The sequence below is a fragment of the Globicephala melas genome, chromosome 6 (genome assembly GCF_963455315.2).
Source record: "Globicephala melas chromosome 6, mGloMel1.2, whole genome shotgun sequence".
Lineage (NCBI taxonomy): Eukaryota > Metazoa > Chordata > Mammalia > Artiodactyla > Delphinidae > Globicephala > Globicephala melas.
The window spans coordinates 108,909,968-108,923,395 of NC_083319.1; the positions used below are offsets into that span (position 1 = coordinate 108,909,968).

At 38.1% G+C, this 13,428-nt stretch overlaps 1 pseudogene; it reads right to left on the bottom strand.

Annotated features, from left to right (window-relative positions):
• Positions 1-11,714: 11,714 nt before the first annotated feature.
• Positions 11,715-11,815, bottom strand: LOC115865016 (U6 spliceosomal RNA; annotated as a pseudogene).
• Positions 11,816-13,428: the final 1,613 nt, after the last annotated feature.

Consider the following 13,428-nt stretch of genomic DNA (forward strand, 5'->3'; position numbering starts at 1 on the left):
CTGCTCCCTCATCTACTGGACGGTGCTTGGAGCCTGTCTCCGGGGCTTATGGGGCCAACTGTTTTATCCATCTCTTCTTTGTGGGCACTTAGGTCACACACTTCATCCCTTCAGTACCACATTTCCTGTTTCTTCTGATATGAAAATCATACAATTTAATATGCTAATCTCGTAACAGGAGAAGGCTAGGAGGCCAGCCCTGTTCTCTTCCCCCTCTGAGCACAGACACCAACAGTGATATTCTAGAGACACCACAATGTTGAATGACTAAGAGTATGTGTAGGAATTTCAGAGATGAATTGATAACGAATACTTTAGAAATCAATTGCTTCTTGAGCACCAAAAGGACGGCAACATGGCATATTGGTTAAGAGTGCATTCCGTGGCTTCAGAAAAACCTACATTCTAACACTTCCACTGACTCGAGTGTGACCTTAGCACACATTTCACCTACCTTTTTGAGGTCCCAGTTTTCTCATATCTTAGGAAGGATTATGACATTTATGCACAAGACGACCTTGACTATGAAGGGCATAACACCCATCAAAGCACTTAGCACAGTATAAAATGGATAACTAATAAGAACCTGCTGTATAAAAAAATAAAATAGAATTCAAAAAAAATAAAGCATTTAGCACAGAGCCTTGCACGTAGTAAATGAATCTCAGTGAGCTCCAAATTAAACCAGAGGATTAAAAATAAAACTCATTTTTAGACATATTATCCCATTTTTTAAATCTCTCACCAGGATCTCTATGAATGAGGGAAGTTATCGTCTCCATTTTCTGCTAAGGGAATAGGCACTAAGAGACTGCTAAGTGACTGGCTTCAGGACAAAAGCAGTGAGAGGGGAGGTTCAAGCTAAATGGGGTTCAGGTGCTTCTTGTGTCACCAACACCAGCTGTTGAGGGCTGTTATCTATGGTGCCCCCAAAACACAGCAGGCAGGTAGCAGCCGACTCACACTACCCCTCAGGCAATTTATGTAATATGTACAGTACATGGTCGAATGAAGTTGAAAATATCCTGTCCAAAGGCCTTCTTGGTAGCTGTTCTGTCCACAGTAAATAAAGCTTTACTGTGCATTTTTACTTCACTTATTAATAGCAAAACTTAAAGTATTATGAAACTTGCCTGATTTGGAGAACATACTGGGATTTAAATCAACTGGTTCTAATTTGGTATGAAGACCTAAGACATCATTAGCTAAAATAGTAAGCGCTATACCTGCTAAACAATAACTTCCTATTCTGTCCCCCACTGCAGCCTGCCACCGGTCCCCAAAAACCACCTTTATATTTTCTGTCTTTATGATGTTGATTATTCTAAGTACCTCATATACAGTATTCTTTTTCATGTCATATATCTTCTTGGTGGGACTGTAAACTCCTTGAGGACAGGGCCCATGTCTTCTAAATTTACATTACAGTACTTTATTTTTATTTTTTTCCTCAATCAAAATCCCAGTAGAGTTTTTTTTTAACATCTTTATTAAAGTATAATTGCTTTACATTGTTGTGTTAGTTTCTGCCGTATAACAAAGTGAATCAGCTATATGTATACATATATCCCCATATCCCCTCCCTCTTGTGTCTCCCTCCCACTCTCCCTATCCCATCCCTCTAGGTGACATTACAGTATGTTAGAATCCTTCAGCCAGGGTTGGATGTAGCCAATGCCCAGTAAATACTTGTTGGTTGAAAGTTTGTTGAATGATTATTAAATCTGTAAATACTTTTCCTGAGCTGGTCAACATTTTCTGGGGAAATTTCTCATGATGGGCTAAAGCAAAAACAAAAACACCCAAAAAAACACCAAAAGAAACTTACAAAGTCAGTCAATACATAAAGTAACATTTTTTTTCTGTCCACGTAGTATTTAGGGTAAAACCTGAAATAACTGCTAAAGTAAAATCAGATGAGCATGGACTCCTATTTCCTTGGTTGTCAACGTCATTACTCCAGGGGTGACCCTCAGAAACTAAGAGCTGTACTGCATATTCTAGCAACACTCAATGTACCTTTTGAACTATTTTAAAGTTCCAGCTTTCCATTGGCACCTTCCTTTGTTGGAGAACTTTTACAGAATGTGGTATCCGTTGCATCTCGGGTACTTTTTTCCTGCACCTTGATCCAGAGGTATTTTTAATTTGTTATGGGCCAGGAATAGAGTTGTCTTGGGTCAGAAATCTGTATGGTCTGGAAGCACGATGTGAGTAAACTTGAGTTCTTTTTGCCAGGAAGGATGTAATAGCCTCGGCACAAGGTTCTCAACAGAAGGAGCACAGAGGCCGCAGTGGCAGTCTGTTCCTCCCTCCCCCGTCATCTGCCTCATAGGATTATTGCTGCTGTTGTTATTGTTTTTAACCCAAGAAGGAGATACATTTATTATTTCCCACAGGGAACTCTTGGTTAAAGTTTCTCTCTCTCACTGCAATCCAGCTGGTTGAACTGAGTGATACTGTCGGAAATGTTTTATATCCTTTTATATCCGTTTGTCTAATGGCCTCAAAAATATGAAATATTGTCATTTTCCATGAACTGGCATTGGGTGTTGGCCATATGTACGTATTAATGAAAAAATATCTGATACTTACATTTTCCTGAAAACTTTGCTTCCTTGCTTTATTACTACTTATACAAGTTTACTCAGTTTAGTGGAATTAGTATATTCTGAGCAAATTAAAATAAAATGAGGGCTTCCCTGGTGGCGCAGTGGTTGGGAGTCCGCCTGCCGATGCAGGGGACACGGGTTCGTGCCCCGGTCCAGGAAGATCCCACATGCCGTGGAGCGGCTGGGCCCGTGAGCCATGGCTGCTGAGCCTGCGCGTCCGGAGCCTGTGCTCCGCAACGGGAGAGGCCACAACAGTGAGAGGCCCGCATACCGCAAAAAATAAATAAATAAATAAAATGAACTTTCCATTTTAACAAATATTTTGATGGAAGAGAACAAACTCTGAGTAAAATGACAGATTTGATGAGAGAACCAGAATTCAAAAGTTAGGTCTAGGGCTTCCCTGGTGGCGCAGTGGTTGGGAGTCCGCCTGCCATTGCAGGGGACGCAGGTTCGTGTCCCGGTCCGGGAAGATCCCACATGCCGCGGAGCGGCTGGGCCCGTGAGCCATGGCCGCTGAGCCTGCGCGTCCGGAGCCTGTGCTCCGCAACGGGAGAGGCCACAGCAGTGAGAGGCCGGCGTACCGCAAAAAAAAAAAAAAAAAAGTTAGGTCTACAAACTGTTAAGTGGGGGGAGAAGGATGCATAACCCACTGATCCCATTCTTCTAAATTCCTGGGTCCCCTTCTGTTTGTTGTCCTCTTTCTAATCATTGTGTTCCCACCTCCCACTCTCCTGGAGATATTGAGCTTAATGTCAGGAATTGCTCTCCCAGATCATTAACATTTCCAAGAATCTGGTTGAAATAGCCCTAAAGCTTAACAAGTATACATTACCAGAAATCATTTATAGCTAGGATTGCTTTGGGGCAGTGGGGGGGAGGGGTCTGGAGTTGGGGGGCAATGTTGATACTGAAACTTTATCAGCATGCTCGTGAAGAGTACTGTGCTAATACCTTCCAAAGTTTTCTATCAGTAAGCCATTCACAACCACCATAGACAAAATACAAGACTAGGCTGATATGGGAAAATGTATAAATGTGAAGAGATGTATGATCAACTATGATATGGAGATCTGTATATGCGTGCATTTAGATACATTCTTTTAAGTACAAGAAAAAATTCTCACAATGACCTTAAATGATAGTTTCCTCGAGATAAAAATCATGAACAAATTGCTAAGGATGCATTAAAAAATGGAAGCATAAGTCAACCAATATCTGTACAAAATTATAAATGTTATCTGAAGAAAGGAAGTGACGGGAGCTTCATGGGGCTGCTTAGGGGATGTTTGGAATTTTGCCAATGGAAGTTAGTTTAGAAGAGTCCATTCCATGTGAATGAGCCTCAAATAGAAAACAGTTAGGAGGGCTAAACATACAGTTACACAAAATTTCGTCATCTCCTACACCAGGACAGTGTTTGCAAATCTAACTGTGCTTCGAAATTATCAGGAGAGATTTTTTTAAAATATGCATTACTAGTTTCTACACCTTCCCCTCACCTCTGAAATTCTCATTTAGTGGATCCAGGAAAGTACTAATGTACTTGATTTTTGATCAAGATCTTCCTTGGTGTTTCTCACATGTGGCCTGGCTTGGGAATCACGGAACTGGGGATATTTTCAAGCCCTTGTATCTCCTTTGTTGTTTTCTTAGCACTTTTTCTTCTAACATTTTCACACTGTGCCTATAGCTTTCCTATAGTAATTACTTTCCTGTGGCTTGTCTCCCCACTACTTGTCTGTTCTCTGAAGACAGAGCTGGATATTTCTCTTTATCCCATACAGTACCTTGCACAGTTTTAAGCATACAGTAGGTATTTAAAAAATAAGATGACTTGAATTCCTTCTGTCATTCATTTTGGTGCACCTTGGTATTTCCTGCTCACTCACTTGACCCCAAACCCTGAATTCAGAACAATAGTCAGTTGTTCTTCAGAGACACCAAACCAGGATAAAATCAAGGGTAAAGTGAGTTGTTTGCCAGACCACTGCTTGAAGAATTTTCTGCAGAAGAAACAAAAAGCCTCACTTGAGGATGTTTTAATATTGTGGTAATTGATTTATTTCCTTTTCTGAGCAAAAATAATGAGTTTGGGCAAATCTGAATATACTGACGGAAACAGAATATTTGAAACCGAGGGTCTTAGAAAGGGAAGGCTGTGTGGTCATGAAGCTCAAAGCACGTGCAGGTAAGTTCCTCCTGTGCGGATGAATATCTCACACACACACACACGCACACACACACAGAGAAAGTCTAGTAAAAGATTTTTGAAATACAGTTAATACAATCTCCCTTAACAACAAAAAAATCTGTTGCTGTTTTATAACACAAACATTCTGTAGGCAAAAGCATTTCGATAAATTTTTAGTGTCTCTAAAACTCTCATCTAAAAGTAATAAAGTAATATTAGAACACCAAAAGTATTGACAAAATATTGTCACTTAGAGCCCACTGAAGTATAAGTCTATCCATTTTATGAGTTATTTTTAAATCTCCTAGTTACAAAAACAAAAAAGAAATACTTAGAAAAATATTTCACTTTTAACATGTAAACTACATTACCCATCACATATTTTAAAAGGTTTCACAGTAAATATAAACAAACCATGTTCTATCAACATCGTTGGGGAAAATGTAAAATGTAGTGGAACTACAGCTCTAAATTTGTTTAATTGTGCAATTTTGGTAAAATAGAAAATTTTTAAAAAATAAGCATGCCAAATCACGTAGTATTTTCAAGGTTTAAATACCTGAAATTGTATAGCAATATTACCACAGTCTGCCTTAATTTTACAAAACAGAGAGGTAGACTAATCACAAGAATGATTCAAATAAACAGTGTTATAATTTTTTCAATTTAAAACAGAAGATAAAATTTCTGGGGGAGGGGAGGAAAGTGGTCATTTTAAACATGCTTACCCCAACTCAAGTCTGATTTAAGAAATGTAGCATTTCTTTGATTTTTAATTGTTCCTGCATTACTTGTCAATGTGGCCACATGACTATAGTTTATGCTATTATGTTGTCAGGCTTCTGATAATGGGGAGGAATGTTTGTTTAGACTGTGTAGCTCTTCACTTTAATTCACTCTGGCTCCAGCGTGACCTGTTAAAACTGCTATCAATGGAAAATCCAAATTTCCCAGAAAGGATTAAAGCAACAGCAACCCCTGTGAACCAAAATTATCTCCTATTGAGGCTAATTACCTTAGCACACTTAGGAAAGTACTGCTATAGGAAATCTGTTGCCTTGCAGTCTCTCCTCTTCTGTAAAGTGCTTTTAGTTGATATGAAGTCGTATATTTGCTGATTACTCTGAGGTATCTTTTAGTACCTTTATAAGTGTGAGGAGAGACACAAAAAACTGAAATGACATATTGAGCCATAAACAAACATATTACATGAAGTATGCAACTTTCCCATGGTTATAAAACCTGTGTTTAGGGAATTGACCCCATTAGGATGGGAGTTTTAAAAGGAAAAAAAGAAAAAATTCTAAGCCTTAATATATAAGGAAAAAAAGTTACTAAATTTTAAAAATTACTAATTTTTTACTTACATATGACAAATAACTTATACAACATACAATTTAACAAATAAACAAAATGTGTTTTCTTAACTTTTCCTACTGTTTTGAGCATGTAGGAGTTACTCAGTTCTTTAAAAAAGCCAGTTTGCTGGATGCATTATTTAATGTATAAAGTGATAGCTATTCTATTTGTCACTTACAAAAACAATCATAAAATGAAAGGTAGCGACCCAGAATCATTCTCCATTTTAACAAGGTAGTTCTTGATAATTCTGTAAAATTATATTGTTTACTTGAAGTGAGGATGAAATTGAGTGTAATTGAAATCAACATGGAAAGGATATGGAAATCAATTATTTCCGGATCCTAGACAGAAATATTTTTACTCTTCATTTATCATTATACTTACTGCTAATGAATTGTTGCAAATTGGGCAAACAGGAATTGCCCAATCTGTCCATTTATAGCTCAAGTACGGTACCTAAAGCCACAAAATAAGGTTTTTGCTTGATAATTGTTAGGGGTTGACTTTTCCATTTGGCTGTCTACTCTATAATTATAATTATTAAATAATTAACAATTATCCTATAATTATTTGATCCTCACTCCATTTTGCTATATTCAGAATACTGTTAATTTTTATTCCTACAGCACTTTGTGACATTATCTGGCCTTCCCTGAGTGCAAATGGGATTGTAAGTGCATCCCCAAATGAGAAAACTCAGACATGGCGTAGTCAACTACATGACCCAGTGTATGCACATGCTATTTTTTTAGATTGTCATTGTAACAGAATCACAATTTAAATTATTTTTCAGAGAATTCAGTGATGCTAGTTTGAAGGGAGAAAGTCTAACACAGGGGCTCAATGAATGGTGGCCATTAAAAGTCTTTGGTTTACAATACTTCACATGAAATTCTTATGACGTGAATTTTTTATTACTTATATTCTATTCTGATGACCTGTATCAACTTCTAATCTGCTTTTGGCATTGAATTTATGTAATCAAAGTAAGAAATAATTAGAATATCTGTTATGGAAAGAGGAAGTGAAATTGTGGCCATGTGTCTCAAGAATTTCTAAGACTAAACTGAAATGTTTTGAATGAGTTAATGAAAGTAATATGTCTGTAGCAGATACGATGGGTAGAAATATGAAATACTAATAACCAAATATACAAGCAGAAGTAATCGCCCTCCATCAAAAGTAGAGTCAGCCTGTGAAGCGAAGCTCCTAAACTGCCCACCTTACCTCTCCCACATTCTTTCCCTGACTATGAAAAAGCAGCTACTGAAACTGGCGCTGCTGATGGCTGAAAGCTCAGCGGGGGCTCTGATTTGAGGCCTTGGTTCCCTCCACGTCGGCCACCCCTCCGGCAGCCAGGTTCTGCCTGGGCAGAAGTCTTAAGTCCTTTATGACCTATAGTCTCAAAGTCTCTGAATACTACTTGTGATATTCTATTGTTCAAGCAAGTCTCACCACAACCAGCCTGAATTCAAGAGGTGGAGAATTAAACACCTCTTCTTAGTGAGAGGTGTGGCAAAGGATCTTCAGCCATCTGGAGTCTACCAGAGCTGCAGAAAGTAAAAGAAACGTTTTATAAGAGGACTAGAAAAACAATCATCTTTTGAATTGGAGGGTAAATATTCTTAAACACCTCTCTAAAAACCATTTCTTTTTCACCACTTCTGCTTTCCACCTTTGTCCTGGTAGTAACTACTTGTTTCCATTATTTTAGCCTTCTTGCCTCTGTTATCTTTCCCACTAAAACATCCCAAATATTACTGTTGGATCAATCTTTCCAAAACACTACATTCCTCAGGTCCTTTCGTGTCTCCCAAGGCTTATGGGACAGAAACCAACTAGTTAGGTCTAGATTATAGAAATTATCATGTTATGAAAGTATTTAAAATCCTCCAGATCGCATCAAAACCTGATTTCCTTCCTCTGCTTAGTGTCCGTTACTTCCCTAGACTTTTCCTTATTTAAGCAAAAAGCTCTTCACACCAACTCCCTAAACAAGTTCTTCTTCATCTGGTCTTGGCATCTTGGCTCATTGTACTACCTAAAATGTCCTTACTCCTTCTGGTTGAATCCTTCCTTGTCCATGAAGACTTTCCTAAACACTGAAGCTTACTTTATAGTTCTCTTTTCTAAAGTTTCAATACACCATCCTCTCAATGGCATTAAACATTGTACTGTCATAAATAAATGTTATTCACAGAAGCATAAGTTATATTTTTAACAAATTATAAGTTCCTTGATAACAGGTGCCACATGTTGTGCTTTCTTATGAGTTCTTGGTGCATGGTAGAGACTTACTGAGTACTCATTGAATTACATTGAATGTGTACTTTTTCTTTGCTACTTCTTTTATACCCAGCTGCAGTACCTATACATATTTTAGTGTAGGAATGATATTCATAGAAATATTTTATAGTGTTTTTAAGTTATAAATTTAAATTCCCAGTTATAACAGTTAAAATCAGTCCATGTTTTTATTGAAATTAAATGTTACCCTATAATGAAACTGAGGCATAGATATCATCTATATCATCTAACAGAATAATACAGTATAATAAAATATTTTTATGACTACACAGACATTTTTACAAAATTTATCTCCTACTTTAAATGAACCCAAAGACAACACGAATTCATATTTTCTATTATTCCTTTGTTATTAAACCAGAAAAATTGACTTTCACAATCTACCTTTACAAAGAAGCCTGGTGGCTTCATTAATCTGGTAATGTTTAGAAATATTTCCATAATTCAGTGATGAAAAAATAGAATAAGTACAAAGTGCAAAAAAGAAAAGGGAGACAATTTAAAAATAACTATAGATAAGTAAAATAAGTTGGGTAAGAATCTGTTCATTTTGAAATGCCTCATAAATAATATCTAAAAATCTGTTTCTTACAATTCAATGATGGCCCTTTCTCAGTTGCTTTGTTTTTTAGTTACAATGTATAATTATTTAATTTTATAAATTGGTTGCCAAATAATTCTGTACCAACATATCTTATACAACAAGCCTTGAAACCTTTTCATAAATACAACTATAAAGTTATTTTCACATCCAAATATTTTAGAAGAGACTTTTTTTTTTCCTTCCTGGTATTAGCAATGTGACTTGTTAGCAAAACTTCAAAGTAGGAACATGATTTTACATTTGACACATCATAAATAAGTGTGCCAGCTGCCAGGTTTCCCACCGATTGAGTTTATGCTAACTTAATAATCTGTTTTAGTTAACTAAGTCACAACTTTGATTCATTCCCCTGAGAGACAGAAACTGTAATAGGGAAATAAATGATGTGCCACAATGTTTTTAAAAACGACGTCACCATTTTTACTGCATCAGTATCTCAGCTTTCTATATTGTGAATACACGGATTTCAACTGATACAGAATTTTATTTTCAGTAAGATAGCTATTCTGAAATTGTAGTCCAGGTGAAAACTGAAAATCCAGAATAGGAAACAAGACAAACTGGCAGTTACTTTTCTGAGAGAATATTTTGTACATGTTTTATACCAGATTATATGTATGTGGAAAAAGTTATTAAAGGTTCTAAATCTATTTGATAAGCTCCAGAAACCCCCCAATAAAATACTCACTCATCAAATACACCTGTCTGATTACGTGGTTTCAGTCACTAATGTTATTGGATTCTAACTCACACACACAGTAATAAAAGCATTATACTTTATACTCTCTTCTAGCTCTTAAGGCAATTTTATGAACTTGCTTGAATTTATTTCTAGTATGTTTTACCAGACTATTCAAAGAGATGGTACTGCTGTCAAAAATCATTCATCCAGGGCTTCCCTGGTGGCGCAGTGGTTGAGAGTCCGCCTGCCGATGTAGGGGACACGGGTTCGTGCCCCGGTCCGGGAAGATCCCACATGCTGCGGAGCGGATGGGCCCGTGAGCCATGGCCGCTGAGCCTGTGCTCCGCAACGGGAGAGGCCACAACAGTGAGAAGACCGCGTACCGCAAAAAGCAAAAACAAAAACACAAAAAAAGAAGCACTATGCCCAGTGGCTGGACAAGAATAATGCGATTCATTGTCATGGCTGTCCTCTCACAAAAGATCACAGTGATCTCCTGATCGCACTGAATCCCAGTGGTACGGAAATAGTCCGTGCATAAAACTAGCGAAAATCCATTAGTGCATTCTGCAAAAACAGACTTCAAACACATCTGTTCTTTTCACTATAGTAACTCAAACCCTAAAATTCTGCCTGACACGTAGTAAGCACTAAATAAATATTGAACGAGAGAAAGAAGGAAATATTTTTGTAAAATATCATGAAAGTTAATTTGGAAAAAAAAAAAAAGCCACATAGAATATTTAAATCCACTTTAAAACCAGACAAGCAGGGCAGTCTTTGCAGCTGCCAAGAAGGTAACTGGATTAGAAATTCTATGAGCTCCTTCTGAAGGCCATCGTGATTCAGAGCTTCTTCCGGAGGTTTAAATGCAAGCTCGTGATTCAGTGCATCTAAAGGGCATGTCATTTTTAAAGATATTCAATTCATAGGTGTAATTTATTTTTAAGAAGATGAAAATGGAGGAGCTGTATTGGAGTTTTAATATAGACTTTTGAAAGCAAAGGAGACTTCTCTCTTCACCACCTATTTACAGGGGAGTCAGAAAGAAATACCTTGAGATTTGCTCAGGGAAACGTTTAAAGCCGCAGGCTGTGAGTTGATGGGGTTTGGTGGACATGTGGACGAATTATGATGCTGTCTGAGCCCAAGTGCCACTTAATTAAGAGTTTATGATCTGCCCACCAAGTAGCCAGATATAGTCCCTATCACCTTCCCCACACACTTGGTTATTGGCATTTTGACACCTTCTTTGCACAGCGGGGGGCATTCCTGACACTATCAATGTGATATACCTGTTTCAGATCACAAACATTACTCATTAACCTTAGGGCAGAAATCTAACATAATCAAATATCCTTTTGCCACCCAATTCAAGTCAACCAGGGACAGGATAGATAGGAAAACATAATATGAACAGTACATAGAGAAATACTCAAGAATTTTTTTTGTTTAAAAAGGGTTTTTCTGTTTTCAAAATCCACAATCTGTCACAGTTTCCATGTTATTAATTATTTGCAAACCGTGTGTTTAAAAAGGGTTCAGAATATGGAATGCTGTGATTTAGGTGAATTACATTCTTTAGCAGAGTGACTTTTACTAGTTTTTTTTTACTTTATTAATATATTTTATTTAGCCCAATATATCCCAAGCATTTTCATTTCACTATGTAATCAATATCAACTTTTTTCTTTTTATTTATTTTCTTTCTTTTATTTATTATTATTATTTATTTTAATTGAAGTATAATTGATTTACAATATTGTGTTAATTTCTGCTGTACAGCGAAGTGACTCAGTTATACGTATACATACATTCTTTTTTATATTCTTTTCCATTATGGTTTTTCCCAGGATATTGAATATAGTTCCCTGTGCTATACAGTAGGACCTTGTTGTCCATCCACTCTATATGTGACAGTTGGCATCTACGAACCCCAAACTCCCAATCCAAAAACACATGGAACCCTTTACGAATTTGTGTGTCGCACAGGGGCCATACTAATCTTCTGTGTATCATTCCAATTTTAGCATATGTGCTGCCGAAGTGAGCATGCCTTTTACTAGCTTTTTTTTTTTCCCCTTTTGCTAGTATTCACGGTCTCAAATAGGACAGAAAAGTTTTCAGGAATTAAACATCCCTTTTCCATCTCTTCTCTCTGACCTCCTATAAGTTGTCTCTTACAATCAAGTCAAAACAGAATGCTTTCTATTACGGTCACACCACTCTTCTCTCTAAAACCTATGTCTGACCAGATGCGAATTATGACTAGTTATATATCTCTACTCGGTAAAGCTGTACTTTTTTTAAAATTTTTTTTTTATTTTGCGGTACACGGGCCTCTCACTGTTGTGGCCTCTCCGTTGCGGAGCACAGGCTCTGGACACGCAGGCTCAGCGGCCATGGCTCACGGGCCCAGCCGCTCCGCGGCATGTGGGATCTTCCCAGACCAGGGCACGAACCCGCATCCCCTGCATCGGCAGGCGGACTCTCAACCACTGCGCCACCAGGGAAGCCCAAAGCTGTACATATTTTGACATAAAGTGATTAGAATTACTAATACTATTTAAAACTTCTAAAACATGATTGTATCATTATGTTGCTCCTAAAGATGCCTCCTGACTTTCAATCATTTAAGATGAAAAAAGTGGCCCTGAACAGGTTGGAGGCCAGAAGCATCACTGGACTTTCCCCTGAAAGGCCATCCCTATTCCTAGATAGAATCCAAGTGGCTCACGCGTTCTCCCTGCTGCTGCCCATGGAACTTCTCTTCACTCAACCACTGTTGGCCATGATGGGTGGTTAATGTCACATTCAGCCAGTATAGCCCCTCCTGGTGAGTCACACTGTTTCCTGATCAAGCCCAAGTGCAGCCTGTGATTGGGAATGCCTTGCTGGCCTTGCAAGGCCAGCCCTGTAGCGAGGGTGTGTCACTGGGGTAGACCACGGGGCTTTCTCTGTCCTTACAACCTGTTATTAAAGGTCCCAAAGCCTTCACAGCTGGGTTCTCCCTCCCTGATGATGATGCCTGGAAGGGTGATCTTATTCTTTTAGTTTCCTAATTTCCCACATTCAAAGAACTTGTTATAAGTTTTCCCCAGGCTGAGTTGTGGGGTATTTGAGTAGACCCTAAAAGCACCCACCTGAATGTGCCCTGCACTCTCGGCCTCCCACTCAGTCAGCAGCCCAGGAAAAAAGCACAGACATCTGACTATTTCTTCTTTCTGCATGAGCTTCTTGTCTATCTGAGGTACTCCTGGAAAGCTTCTTGTATTATCTTTTCAGAGTCTCAATTCTTGTATTCTGTTGTTTGATCATTAACTCCCAAATCCTCTTTGATAATGTTCTTAGTGGGTTCATCTGGTCCTCATAAACATGAGACTTCTGTTCCCACCTCAAGCCCCGCCCCCTGCCCACCCCGCCCCGCCCCTTTTAAGCAGAAACTACATGCTAAACACTGCACTAGGTGTTAGGCTTTCATCCTAACCTGAGGGGCTTTCCAGGCCCGAGTGGGAGACAAACACAGAACACTAGAACTCCACAAGTAATTGGTATCCTCACAACGTTAATATTAGAAACACAAATTCATTCTCAATTCAGTGAACATGGGACACTTCAGTTAAATCTGCTAATATCTTTTTCCCCTTACACAAATTAGAATAATCAC